This window comes from Ascaphus truei, chromosome 8, assembly GCF_040206685.1.
Source record: "Ascaphus truei isolate aAscTru1 chromosome 8, aAscTru1.hap1, whole genome shotgun sequence".
Lineage (NCBI taxonomy): Eukaryota > Metazoa > Chordata > Amphibia > Anura > Ascaphidae > Ascaphus > Ascaphus truei.
Genome location: NC_134490.1, coordinates 85,851,908 through 85,864,417, shown reverse-complemented (window position 1 = coordinate 85,864,417; position 12,510 = coordinate 85,851,908). Strand labels below are relative to the sequence as shown.

Below are 12,510 nucleotides of genomic sequence, written 5' to 3'. Positions count from 1 at the left end.
ATGTATATAAATTAACCCTTTTTGCTGCCAGCGACACTGCAAATGGTTAACATGGGGAAGGAGGAGCGTTGCTGCATACCCCTAAGTATCAGAACACTTCAACTAGTCTGAAAGCGGCTGATAAGATCTGTGTGCGATATTCGTGTACGCACGCACGCACGCCCCTCTCCCTAGTGTACAGGGAGCAGAAAGGTTGTGGATCATAGCTTTTCCCCGCTCCCTCAGCTTGTTAATGACAATGCGCTGGTAAATAATATGAAGACTCTAAAGATAAAATGTCAGGTCTGCCAATCAACCGAGCGTTAAAGAATTAAAAGCTGTCAGAAACATAATTTGGATAGGGCTACTTCTGAGAGCCTGGAGACTTAAGTTTTGCTTCATGAATGACACCATCGGGATCCCAAAGGAACCTCTCCAAGCGATGTTATGGCTACAATCCTGAACTAGTTCCAAAAGAGGACTTAGAATTCCACTTCACCCCTGCTTTTAGTTATGAGCCAAAATTGAAGGGGATAATACACACTAACATATTCTGTAAGCACTATTATTTCAATATGAGAAATACAAGTTGCCAAGAAAGATTACAGCACTATGGAGACAACTTGCCAACTCCAAGCATAATCAAGTATCTAAGGATCCTGCAGAGTCCATGCTGCCATTAGAAATGTGAAGAGGCTGTGTGTATGTAACAGTTTGTAAACCCCAGGGCTTGAAAAGAAAACCCATCTAGAAACATCTTATGGACCACAGCACATTGTATGAGGATAAAATGACAAGTAGAAGAAACGGATGAAGATTGTGCAGTTTAAAGCACGCAGAGAAATGTCAATACAGGACAATCGATTGGTTTCTGATTTCTAATTACGTTTGTGAATCGTGAACGCTTTCTCCCTAGGAGACCATTATGTAGGGATGCGAAAAGAGTGCTGTATGATTTAGTTTCTACTGGGATGATACGTGTAACGTCTACTGGATCCAGATCAGAAAATTCTGATTTGTGAGACCTGTGGAAGGCTTCCTTTTAAAAGCAAAGCAAAGGCAGGCGTTTTAGCCCCAAAGTCAGCTATTGTTTGCGTTAGGAGTTATGCTTTAGGTATTTTTTCACCGTATATTGCTATTTATACACCTGCTCTTTTGTATATTTTGTTGCTACAATATATATGCATGATTGCCTTTGACTGTATATATATTTTTTTTACATCGACCCTTCATTTATATTAATGTGACTAGTCCCATACTTTGAGAGAGCATTGTGAACACTATTTCAGATGTTGTGCTATATTTTTATAGAGATTTCCTCATTGTCCACGTGGTGAACTAGCGCCTGTGTTTTATTGTACCTTCCAAATGCATGTCATAACTGGACTGAAAAGCCTAGCGTTTACCCAACCCGAGGGGCACAGAGGACTTAAAAAGGGGGCTCAAGACAGGAGGGACAGTTAGGCCTCAGGCAAGCGCTGACCCGTGCTGAGGCACGCTGCTGCTCGGCACTGAGCCCCTGCAGCCACAATGAGAGCGGCTTTAGCAGGGGCTCGCGCACGCTTGCGGAAGCGTATGTCTCACCAAGTCTTCAGATTTTCCCGTTTGCCGGAGCGAAGGGCCGGTCACGTGAGCGGTTTGCCCAATGAGGACGAACCAGCTCCGTGATGTCACTGGCCCGCCCCCAGACCCGCCCACGGATGGCGCGCTGTGTAAGGCCAGGGAAAGCACCGCTTTCCCTGAGCCTCAGCACGGCTCTGCACTCGGCAAACAACTATGTCCCAGGCCTTAGATGCTAAATGAAAGCTGGATCAGATAGTGACAACTACTGCGGTGTTCTTCCTACTTACACTGTAAGCTCATCGGGGGAAGGGACTCCATTGCCTAATGTTACTTTTAGCCCTGAAGCGCTTATTCCCATTATGTGATATATTATTAGGTCCCGTGAATTGCTGTTGTGAAGCGCTGTGTACATGGATGGCGCTATATAAATACAGTACATACAAAGTACAGTACATACAATGTACATACAATGTACATACAAAGTACAGTACATACAATGTATATACAGTACATACAAAGAGAAGGTTTTTTCCCCTGAACCAGTAATCCCGTTTATATATTCTGACAAGTAAAATAAAAATGCTTGATTTGTGTACCAAACACAAGATGGGATCCCCAAAAGGCAAAAGAACAGCTTTTTGGGGCGAGGGTACTCAGCGTAAAATGTCAGTATGGTATTGTTATAGTTAATACATTTCAACCTTGATCTTCGCCGTGCCTTTTTCTCACCTCCATTCCTACACCTTATACCCAACATTTGTAACCAGGAGCCTTAACAACACGTGCAACCCATGATAATGTATGTATACAAAAAACATTGGTTGTGCACCCTTGCACCAGCCTTGTTAGGCTTTTGGTTTGCTGTTTCACACCAGACAGGCCTGTGTGTATAGCGCATAGGAGCACGGTTCGCTCTGTGTATGCGCTATACAAGACATGAAGATAGATGGCTATTAATAAAGCACTGTCTATGTACACTGCGCTTTACAAGACACATTATAATGCAGGCTATTAAACAGCACAGAGATAGGGGCACCAAAAATAAAAGTACACATAGAAATCAATCCACTATGCCAAAGAGCTTACATTCAAAAGGTATCTGGGAAGACTTACAAAGACAGCAGGAATCACTGTGCAAGCAGTGGGATTGCCGTGCCTGGCTGGGATGGTGTATTAGGAAAGAGCAGTGTAATTATGGTTTGAAAATACTGCTTTACTCCAAGGTAAGATTTCCAACAGAAGGTGCTTGGCACATAGCAAATACATATTTCCAGAGATGTTTTATAGTTTGCAGGAATTACAATTACTTCTATTTTTTCACACAAAATAACGAGTTTGCAGTCTGTTGATAAGTACTCCGTTATCGCGCCGTCCCTATCTCCGTTATCGCGCCGTCCCTATCTCCGTTATCGCGCAGTCCCTATACCCGTTATCGCGTCGTCCCTATCTCCGTTAACGCGCAGTCCCTATACCCGTTATCGCGTCGTCCCTATCTCCGTTATCGTGCAGTCCCTATCTCCGTTATCGTGCCGTCCCTATCTCCGTTATCGCGCAGTCCCTATCTCCGTTATCACGCAGTCCCTATCTCCGTTATCGCGCCGTCCCTATCTCCGTTATCGCGCAGTCCCTATACCCGTTATCGTGCCGTCCCTATCTCCGTTATCGCGCCGTCCCTATCTCCGTTATCGTGCCGTCCCTATCTCCGTTATCGCGCAGTCCCTATCTCCGTTATCGCGCAGTCCCTATCTCCGTTATCGTGCCGTCCCTATCTCCGTTATCGCGCAGTCCCTATATCCGTTATCGTGCCGTCCCTATCTCCGTTATCGCGCAGTCCCTATCTCCGTTATCGTGCCGTCCCTATCTCCGTTATCGCGCAGTCCCTATACCCGTTATCGCGCAGTCCCTATCTCCGTTATCGTGCCGTCCCTATCTCCGTTATCGCGCAAATCCCTATCTCCGTTATCGCGCAGTCCCTATCTCCGTTATCGTGCCGTCCCTATCTCCGTTATCGCGCAGTCCCTATCTCCGTTATCGCGCAGTCCCTATCTCCGTTATCGTGCCGTCCCTATCTCCGTTATCGCGCAGTCCCTATATCCGTTATCGCGCAGTCCCTATCTCCGTTATCGCGCAGTCCCTATCTCCGTTATCGCGCAGTCCCTATCTCCGTTATCGCGCAGTCCCTATCTCCGTTATCGTGCAGTCCCTATCTCCGTTATCGCGCCGTCCCTATCTCCGTTATCGTGCCGTCAGTATCTCCGTTATCGCGCAGTCCCTATCTCCGTTATCGCGCCGTCCCTATCTCCGTTATCGTGCCGTCCCTATCTCCGTTATCGTGCCGTCAGTATCTCCGTTATCGTGCCGTCCCTATCTCCGTTATCGTGCCGTCCCTATCTCCGTTATCGCGCCGTCAGTATCTCCGTTATCGCGCCGTCCCTATCTCCGTTATCGCGCCGTCCCTATCTCCGTTATCGTGCAGTTACCGTGCCGTCCCTATCTCCGTTATCGTGCCGTCCCTATCTCCGTTATCACGCAGTCCCTATCTCCGTTATCGCGCCGTCCCTATCTCCGTTATCGCGCCGTCCCTATCTCCGTTATCGCGCCGTCCCTATCTCCGTTATCGCGCCGTCCCTATCTCCGTTATCGTGCCGTCCCTATCTCCGTTATCGTGCCGTCCCTATCTCCGTTATCGCGCAGTCCCTATCTCCGTTATCGCGCAGTCCCTATCTCCGTTATCGCGCAGTCCCTATCTCCGTTATCGCGCAGTCCCTATCTCCGTTATCGTGCCGTCCCTATCTCCGTTATCGCGCCGTCCCTATCTCCGTTATCGCGCCGTCCCTATCTCCGTTATCGCGCCGTCCCTATCTCCGTTATCGTGCCGTCCCTATACCCGTTATCGCGCAGTCCCTATACCCGTTATCGCGCAGTCCCTATACCCGTTATCGCGCAGTCCCTATCTCCGTTATCGCGCCGTCCCTATCTCCGTTATCGTGCAGTCCCTATCTCCGTTATCGTGCAGTCCCTATCTCCGTTATCGTGCCGTCCCTATCTCCGTTATCGTGCCGTCCCTATCTGCGTTATCGCGCAGTCCCTATCTCCGTTATCGCGCAGTCCCTATCTCCGTTATCGCGCCGTCCCTATCTCCGTTATCGCGCCGTCCCTATCTCCGTTATCGTGCCGTCCCTATCTCCGTTATCGCGCAGTCCCTATCTCCGTTATCGCGCAGTCCCTATCTCCGTTATCGCGCAGTCCCTATATCCGTTATCGCGCAGTCCCTATCTCCGTTATCGCGCAGTCCCTATCTCCGTTATCGCGCAGTCCCTATCTCCGTTATCGCGCAGTCCCTATCTCCGTTATCGTGCAGTCCCTATCTCCGTTATCGCGCCGTCCCTATCTCCGTTATCGTGCCGTCAGTATCTCCGTTATCGTGCAGTCCCTATCTCCGTTATAGCGCCGTCCCTATCTCCGTTATCGTGCCGTCCCTATCTCCGTTATCGTGCCGTCAGTATCTCCGTTATCGTGCCGTCCCTATCTCCGTTATCGTGCCGTCCCTATCTCCGTTATCGCGCCGTCAGTATCTCCGTTATCGCGCCGTCCCTATCTCCGTTATCGCGCCGTCCCTATCTCCGTTATCGTGCAGTTACCGTGCCGTCCCTATCTCCGTTATCGTGCCGTCCCTATCTCCGTTATCACGCAGTCCCTATCTCCGTTATCGCGCCGTCCCTATCTCCGTTATCGCGCCGTCCCTATCTCCGTTATCGTGCCGTCCCTATCTCCGTTATCGTGCCGTCCCTATCTCCGTTATCGTGCCGTCCCTATCTCCGTTATCGCGCCGTCCCTATCTCCGTTATCGCGCAGTCCCTATCTCCGTTATCGCGCAGTCCCTATCTCCGTTATCGCGCAGTCCCTATCTCCGTTATCGTGCAGTCCCTATCTCCGTTATCGTGCCGTCCCTATCTCCGTTATCGTGCCGTCCCTATCTCCGTTATCGCGCAGTCCCTATCTCCGTTATCGTGCCGTCCCTATCTCCGTTATCGTGCAGTCCCTATCTCCGTTATCGTGCAGTCCCTATCTCCGTTATCGTGCCGTCCCTATCTCCGTTATCGTGCCGTCCCTATCTCCGTTATCGTGCCGTCCCTATCTCCGTTATCGTGCCGTCCCTATACCCGTTATCGCGCAGTCCCTATACCCGTTATCGCGCAGTCCCTATCTCCGTTATCGCGCAGTCCCTATCTCCGTTATCGCGCAGTCCCTATCTCCGTTATCGCGCAGTCCCTATCTCCGTTATCGCGCAGTCCCTATATCCGTTATCGCGCCGTCCCTATCTCCGTTATCGCGCCGTCCCTATACCCGTTATCGCGCAGTCCCTATCTCCGTTATCGCGCAGTCCCTATATCCGTTATCGCGCCGTCCCTATCTCCGTTATCGCGCCGTCCCTATCTCCGTTATCGCGCAGTCCCTATCTCCGTTATCGTGCAGTCCCTATCTCCGTTATCGTGCCGTCCCTATCTCCGTTATCGTGCCGTCGCTATCTCCGTTATCGTGCCGTCCCTATCTCCGTTATCGCGCCGTCCCTATCTCCGTTATCGCGCCGTCCCTATCTCCGTTATCGCGCAGTCCCTATCTCCGTTATCGCGCCGTCCCTATCTCCGTTATCGTGCAGTCCCTATCTCCGTTATCGCGCAGTCCCTATATCCGTTATCGCGCCGTCCCTATCTCCGTTATCGCGCCGTCCCTATCTCCGTTATCGCGCCGTCCCTATCTCCGTTATCGCGCAGTCCCTATCTCCGTTATCGTGCAGTCCCTATCTCCGTTATCGTGCAGTCCCTATCTCCGTTATCGTGCCGTCCCTATCTCCGTTATCGTGCCGTCGCTATCTCCGTTATCGTGCCGTCCCTATCTCCGTTATCGCGCCGTCCCTATCTCCGTTATCGCGCCGTCCCTATCTCCGTTATCGCGCAGTCCCTATCTCCGTTATCGCGCCGTCCCTATGTCCGTTATCGTGCAGTCCCTATCTCCGTTATCGCGCCGTCCCTATCTCCGTTATCGTGCCGTCCCTATCTCCGTTATCGTGCCGTCCCTATACCCGTTATCGTGCCGTCCCTATCTCCGTTATCGCGCCGTCCCTATCTCCGTTATCGCGCCGTCCCTATCTCCGTTATCGCGCCGTCCCTATCTCCGTTATCACGCAGTCCCTATCTCCGTTATCGTGCCGTCCCTATCTCCGTTATCGTGCCGTCCCTATCTCCGTTATCGTGCCGTCCCTATCTCCGTTATCGTGCCGTCCCTATCTCCGTTATCGTGCCGTCCCTATCTCGAGGACATCACTTAAATCAGGGGTGGGGAACCTTTTTTCTGCCAAGGGCCATTTTGATATTTATAAAATCATTCGAGGGCCATACAAAATTATCAACTTAAAAATTAGCCTGCAATATTTGGTCAAACATTTAATTAACTCACCACTAATGTGATGGCAGGAACGGCTTCTCTTTGGGTGACTGACTGACTCTTGGGTGGTGGGTGACTATGACTGACTGCGGGTTTGTGTCTGTGCACACACACACACAGACACACACAGAAATCGGGCAGGGGGTAGGGAAATCAGACTCTCAGACACACACTCAGACACACACACACTCTCTGACACACACACACACTCTGACACACACACACACTCTCTGACACACACACACACTCTCTGACACACACACACACTCTCTGACACACACACACACACACACACTCTCTGACACACACACACACACTCTCTGACACACACACACACACACTCTCTGACACACACACACTCTGACACACACACACACACACACACTCTCTGACACACACACACTCTGACACACACACACACACACACACACACACACACACACACACACACACACACACACACACACACACACACTCAGACACACATACACACACTCTCAGGCACACACACACACACTCTCAGACACACACAGGGGGAGGGAAATCTGATTGGGGGGGGAACGGAGCAGGTGCCCTCCGCAACTGCTGCTCGGTGTGGGGAGGAGGACCGTGTAAGTGCGCAAGGGGGGGTGTGGAATCTGAGCAGGGGGGATCGGAGCAGGTGCCCTCCACAACTGCTGCCCGGTGTGGGGAGGAGGGCCGTGTAAGTGCACGGGGGGGGGGGGCGGCGGAGCAGGGGGGGGATCAGAGCAGATACCCTCCACAACTGCTGCCCGGTGTGGGGAGGAGGAGAGGCGGTAGTGAGGTGTCTCTCCCACCGCAGACTCGTTCTTCTATCCCCCAAGCCTCTTATACCCCCTTCCCCCCCATCCCCCACTCCTCTTATATCCTCTCCACCCCGGAGCGCTGCTTACCCGCGCCGCCCTGGTGATACTCAGGTACTTAATCACCTCAGGCGGCTGCTGCCACACACGGACAGTGACACACAAACACAGTGACCGTGACACAGACAGTGACACACACAGAGACAGTGACACACACAGAGACAGTGAGACACACAGAGACAGTGAGACACACAGAGACAGTGAGACACACAGAGACAGTGAGACACACAGAGACAGTGAGACACACAGAGACAGTGAGACACACAGAGACAGTGAGACACACAGAGACAGTGAGACACACAGGGACAGTGAGACACACAGAGACAGTGAGACACACAGAGACAGTGAGACACACAGAGACAGTGAGACACACAGAGACAGTGAGACACACAGAGACAGTGAGACACACAGAGACAGTGAGACACACAGAGACAGTGAGACACACAGAGACAGTGAGACACACAGAGACAGTGAGACACACAGAGACAGTGAGACACACAGAGACAGTGAGACACACAGAGACAGTGAGACACACAGAGACAGTGAGACACACAGAGACAGTGAGACACACAGAGACCGTGAGACACACAGAGACCGTGAGACACACAGAGACCGTGACACACACAGAGACCGTGACACACACAGAGACCGTGACACACACAGAGACCGTGACACACACAGAGACCGTGACACACACACACACACACAGACCGTGACACACACACAGACCGTGACACACACACACACACACACAGACAGTGACACACACACAGAGACAGTGACACACACACAGAGACAGTGACACACACACAGAGACAGTGACACACACACACACACACACACACAGAGACAGTGACACACACACACACACACACACAGAGACAGTGACACACACACAGTGACACACACACACACACACACACACAGAGAGACAGTGACACACACACACACACACACACACACACAGAGACAGTGACACACACACACACACACACACACACACACACACACAGAGACAGTGACACACACACAGAGACAGTGAAACACACACACACACACACACACACACACACACACACACACACAGAGACAGTGAAACACACACACACACACACACACACACACACACACACACACACACACACAGAGACAGTGAAACACACACACACACACACACACACACACACAGAGACAGTGACACACAGTGCCAGACACACACAGTGACAGTGCCAGACACACACAGTGACATTGACACACACACACAGTGACATTGACACACACACAGTGACATTGACACACACACAGTGAAATTGACACACACACAGTGACATTGACACACACACACACACACACACACACACACACACACACAGTGACATTGACACACACACAATATGACAGAGACAGACACACACACACACAATGACAGAGACAGACAGACACACACACACACACACAATGACACACACAGTGACAAACACACACACACACACACAATAAGCCCACCTCTGCAAACACACAAAAATAAGGTGCCTCTCCCCCTTGGGGTGGGTAAGGTGCCTCGGAGGGGATATAAGGGGGCACGTGTGTTACCCGGGGCCCGGGGATGGGCTGCTGGAGCAGCATAGGTAGCCAGTGCAGCTGAGAGACTGGCAGGCCCGCGGAGCCTAAAGGGAGGGACAGAGGGGCGGAGCCTAAAGGGAGGGGCAGAGGGGCGGAGCCTAACGGGAGGGGCAGAGCCTAAAGGGAGGGACGGAGCCTAAGGAGCCCGGCGAGGTGTGAAGTGCTGTAGGAAGAGGCGGGTCAAAAAAAAAATCTTGGCAGAGTGACAGCACGGGCAGCCAATCAGGAAAGGGGGAGTTTAAATTTTTTTTTTTTTTTAAACCATTTTTGCAAGCTTGCTTCCCGGGGGCCGGATCAAATGACTTTGCGGGCCTTACACGGCCCGCAGGACGGACGTTCCCCACTCCTGACTTAAATGAACATTCCAACACAGCAGCTTGATAAATAAAATAGAATCCACTTATGAGAGCTCTAAACTATTGGAAAGAACATACGTCATACGTTCCTACAATAGGACATCATTTTATTTCATTGATTATATCGCTCATCGTATCATTTTTTAAGTTCTATAACTGGCTCAAACCTCTCCCTTTTCTTCGGTCTATTGCAACAGAGACATGGATGTAAATCTATAGTATAAACGTCAAAGTTTATAAATAACCTTTGTGGTCTAAGTTCCTCTTTCACCCCACGTGGATACACTTGCATTCACCGTCTGATTTACAGAAAAGTACATTTGTGCCAAAGTCACACCTAGTTCAACCTTGGTAGGCAATGTTAACCTATTCCATGAACCGGAATCTCAGTTGGTCAACACTATGTAAATGTCAATCAATGTGGACACTTTTAGTGTATATGGCTCTTTCAAGTGCAGTGAATATAACTGAACTTTTTTTGTTTGCAAAGGTAGGGTGAGCCACAGTGCACGTCATTATATAAATGACACAGGTACAAAATAACATCATTTAAGCCTAGCCTACAGTACATATGTGGCTATGCTACATACTTTTTATTGTTACTTTCCATTTAGCATTTTCAAAACAGATTTACAAGATGTTTAACTTATCACATAATGTATTTTGCAGAACAAGAATTTGGAGTTAAAGAATATTGGGGAAGGGAAAAAAAAAAAGGGGAGACGAGACATACGGTGCTACTATTAACATTTATGTATATATTCCTTCAGTATTAGGGCTCGAGTAGATCCAAATATCACCTAGAATCGTATCTGTTTATGAAAGTGTGTAAACCAGGGCTCCCAAGTATCAGTAAATCTATTTGTCGAGTCGTGGAGATCAGCTGACAATCTCTCGAGGTATGCCACATCCCGTGTTTTATTGCAAACACATCCGAATGGGGGCGGGGTTTTATGTTTCCAGAAGCGAGCAATGGAGCTTCTTGTTGCATTAAAAATATGAGTGATTAATTTAGACTCGATGTTGTTTAAATTGGGAATTGGCGCCCCCAGAATCACAAGAAGGGGGTTTCTAGGAATACGGAAACCAGACACCTCTTCTGCCAATTGGAGAATTGTGTCCCATGGAGGTTTAATTTTAGGATATTCCCAGCAGATATGCAGGATGGAGCCCTGGCTGCCACACTCCCTCCAACACATAGGCGAAAAACTTGGATGGATGGAAATTAGTTTCACCGGGGTGTAATACCAACGACATAAGATTTTATATACATTGTCCTCAATCAGTACACCGGTGGAGTTTTTACCTGCTGCCTCCCAAATATCTCACCAAGTTTCTATATCTATAGTTATGTTAAGGTCCCTCTCCCATTCCAACATATAGTTGTCTGTTTTAGGAACACTGGGGATGTTACGGATTGCATGGTGAAGGACAGAGGTGATTCCCTTGCTTAAAGACTGGGTGTTACACCAGAATTCAAATTGGGTCATTCTTAGGGGTACGGTAGCGTTCCCCTCATACAGCGTTTCCCAATTGTTCCCGTGTTCATTACGTTCAGCGCCTGTTCCGTTTTTCCGGCGGTACCAAGAAGGGGGCCGCCAAGGTCGCGCATGCACAGAACGGGGACTGCAAGTCTGCGTATACGCAGAAGCCGAATATCGCCGGATCCGCTTTCCGCGGCGCCAGGTAACGGGACCCGCCGTACTAGCGGGGCCCGTCTGTACTTTTTCTTTGTATTTAGATTGGATAAGGTGTCTAAGAGCTGTAGATATCTATACAATTCGATATTTGGAATGTTAAATTGAGATTGTAGTACAGGGAAGGTCTTAATAGTATGTAGATCCATCACATCTCTCACCCTACTAACTCCATGCTGCGTCCATAGATTTGGTTGGTTCTTATTGTAACCTGGCAAAAAAGAAGACAAAGGATACATCATGGAGAAGGGATGCTACATACTTTTAATTAATTACACCACTACACATATTTCAGTGACCCCCCCCCCCCCCACACAAAAAAAACCTGACCTGTTGAGGGGGGGTCTTGAAGACTAGAGTTGAGAACCCCTGTGTTAGTCATTAAACTGCAATAGTTTTTGCACTATTGCCCGGAAACTGTCACTAAACGCCATAGGAGCTTCCATACAATAGTTCCCTGATAGGCATGATCGCAGGTTAAAGTGTCTCTCAGTCTCGCCGCACAGCTCGTACTGGAGCTCTCTCTATTTGTATTATTTTTTTGTTCACAGTATTGAAGCAGAGCATGTCTGGAGCTGAACCTCATTCATTTCAGGTCTGGCCTCACCCTGTTCCCCGAGATACAGACCACCATAGGTCCCCGGACCTGAAATGAATGGGGTTCAGCTCAGCAGACCTTCTGCTTCGATACGGAGTACTAAAAATAGAAATAAAAGCCAAGCTTCATTCCCTTAGTGGCTAGGGCAGTGATTTTCAACGAGGTTCGGCTAGTACCCCTCAGGGGTTCCGCGGCTGCACCCCACACAGTAGTGACCTGGCGGCTGAGCTCAGCAGCGGCAGCCGCCCAGTCACCGCGACCCTTCATCTCGCTCCTATCTGTGCTGGAAGTCGTGTTCAACGTCCGGCTGATAGGAGGAGGAAGCTGTGCAGCACCGCAGGCCCCAAGGTAAGATCGCGCGCGCT

The 12,510-nt window shown here is 49.9% G+C and overlaps 1 protein-coding gene across 6 annotated transcripts in view; it reads right to left on the bottom strand.

Moving 5' to 3' along the window:
- Window positions 1–12,510, bottom strand: part of SGMS1 (sphingomyelin synthase 1) — a 285,401-nt gene that overhangs the window by 78,377 nt on the left and 194,514 nt on the right. The window contains exon 3 of one of the 6 annotated variants that reach the window (XM_075612914.1): window positions 11,709–11,758. The exons of the other annotated variants lie outside the window; for them this stretch is intronic. The gene's annotated coding sequence lies outside the window, so the exon portion shown is untranslated. The remainder of the gene's footprint in view (window positions 1–11,708; window positions 11,759–12,510) is intronic. 6 annotated transcript variants of the gene reach the window in all.